The following is a 2,778-nucleotide window of genomic DNA, read 5'->3' as shown; positions in this document are numbered from 1 at the left end:
TAGTCAGATCTACACTCTTTCTTCCACTATCACTCAGATCTGTCACTTTTCCTATCTTCTTCTCGAGCAGATATGCCTTTAGCTTGACCAACAATTGCTCTCTTCAATTGCGCATTTCCCAACTCTAAGCCTCAAGCCTCATTCTTGGTCTATAATAATGCACAATACGCAATCCCTAGCTTGCCCAACTACACATTACACAGTTATAGGGCTCAACCCTCACCCTTTCCCAAGCTGAGACTGTGTATTCCGTAGTCTCAAGCCTCAAGCCTCACTCTTGGCCACCGATACTCCGGAATGCGTAGTCTCTCCCTTAGTCTACCCAGGCTGAGACTGCGCATTTCATAGTATCAACTATCAAGCCCTAAGCTTCCCCTTTTCCTCCTAAGACTATGCAATGTGCATTTCCTAAGCTCAACCTCTCCCTTTAGTCTAAGAATTGTGTAGTTCTTCTTCTCAGACTTGGGGTTGTTTCCCTGATCTTGCTTTGTGAGTTTTTTTGCTTAAACTAACTTATGTTTTCCATGAGTGCATTTTCTCCTACAGGTACTACAGTTTTTTAGCACTTCCCTTTATTAGTCACTGTTACTATGGATCCCAAGAGATCTATCTCAAAGGACATGATAGAAAGCAACACCAGGAGGAAATTAAGAGTACTCTAGTGTACTTTACAGTTTTCTCATACACTCAGCTCTTTATAGAGAAATATTCAGACATTACCTGGCATAAGGTGAATGAGATGTTCTCATCAAGTAGTTCCAAATCATATCTTGAAGTACATTGGTGGCCCTATCCAGATCAATACCATGTTGCCCCTACTAAAGAAGGAAACTCATACTAGTTCCAAGTCAGTGTACCCAGATGCAATGGAGGCTAGAGTCCAATTCTAGCCTGATACTATCTCCATGTTTGGGTAAGTCATCGTATAGTACAGAGCTTGGCATCATTATGTAACTAAAATGCTACAAGTCGAGGTGGTTGAGGTAGAGTTTCTCCAAACTCAAGCTTGGCTTGTTTTGTCTTATTAGGTTGTTTAGTTGACTCTACCCAATTTCGTCTTATATGGGTATGAGCGATATTGTAATATTCTTTTGCAATTAATTATAAGTGGAATTTTGTGTCAATTGTGAAATGTGAAGAGTCATTTTGTAATGAAGTCCAAAGGTCATGGTTGATGGAAGTCAAAAAGGTCATGAGGGAAGTCAAAGAGTCACAAGGGGAGATGAATAGTCACCCCTCTTTGTTATAAATATACCCTCATTTTTCATGTTTAAGGGATTTTGGCTTAAGATCAGAAGCTTGGGAGTTTTGTTGAAAGCCTTGGCTTCTCTTTAGCATAGAGGGAGTATCTTTATTTGGAGGAGCAGCTGTTGGCTTCATGTTCCACTTTTGGGACTAGTCATTCATCAATTGTATATGTATGCTTGAGACTTTCACTTTAATAAAGCTCAGAGCCGACACGCTTTCATGCATATGTTGTGGATATATTAGGGCTACTCTTGTTATGTTTGCAATAGATTTTGTTTATTTACGCCAACGCTTATGAACTATTTCGTTTGCATTAGTACAAATATGATGTTATTTATTTTAATCATGGTTATCTTGTAAACAATTTTGTTGGGTAACTCATTATTCCTTTTATGCTTGTGTGTTCTTTTCAAGTTGTTTACTATTATAGGATTTTAAGGGGTTCACTTATTTTCCCCTTGTTGTGTTAAACAATTTTGTTGGGTAACTCATTATTCCTTTTATGCTTGTGTGTTCTTTTCAAGTTGTTTACTATTATAGGATTTTAAGGGGTTCACTTATTTTCCCCTTGTTGTGTTAGACCCCTCACACATTCATACACTTGTTTCACCAAAGTCACAAATACATCATTCCATGTGTTATTGCAGCTAAGGCATACCACTAAAACCCACTACTTCGACAACCGAGCCATATTCTAGATGAGGCTCCTACTCCAAACAGTGTGAAGTCTAATTAAAACTTCATATTAAAGAGACTCATGAATATTGCTGATGAATCTAACACCATCAACACTATGATAAAAAATGTTTTAAATTTCATCTCACTTTAGATTGGCAATTGTTGTTGTACAACACTTGCAAGTATTAACTATCAATCTTTAATAGATTTGATTGAATATTATATTTATGCTTTTCATCTAGTCTGTAAATCATTGTCGAAAAGTTTGACTATTTTCAAGGACGCAATCATTGTCGAAAAATTTGACTATTTTCAAGGACGCTTCTCAGCATTTGAGTTTGCACTGACGTCTTCACGAGTCAATGTGAATCTAATATGGGGCGAAGTTTGTCTCACTCCACCGCTAATGTTAGATTATACATGTCTATACTATGTTCGGTGTTATGTTTAGATGGATGGATTTCCTTCTCCAAAGAGTGCAATTTTTATGTAATTGTATTTTGGGATCATATTTTTTAAAACCAGAATGATCGTTTTTAATAGTTTTTAATCAATTACTATCAATGCAAAATCTAAAATTCGGTAGAGAGAAAAATAAAATTGATTTATATAGTAAATTATATTGTTTTTATTTAGATACATTTTATTTTATATTGTATATACAAATTAATTTATGATTTAAGTTATATATGTATATATATGACCATTCATAGTTTTATAAACTATTTTTAAAATAGTAAAATAATTAAGAAATTTTAATTATTATATAATTAGTAATTTTAAGAAAAAATAAATATGCAGAGATTGTTTTTTTGCCCTGAAAATTATGGAAATTCCTGCTATATTTTGATA

Source organism: Pinus tabuliformis, chromosome 9, assembly GCF_031772625.1.
Source record: "Pinus tabuliformis cultivar Carrire ecotype Pingquan chromosome 9, CPIR1, whole genome shotgun sequence".
NCBI lineage: Eukaryota > Viridiplantae > Streptophyta > Pinopsida > Pinales > Pinaceae > Pinus > Pinus tabuliformis.
The sequence above is the reverse complement of the archived record's forward strand: the minus strand, read 5'-3'. Positions refer to the sequence as shown.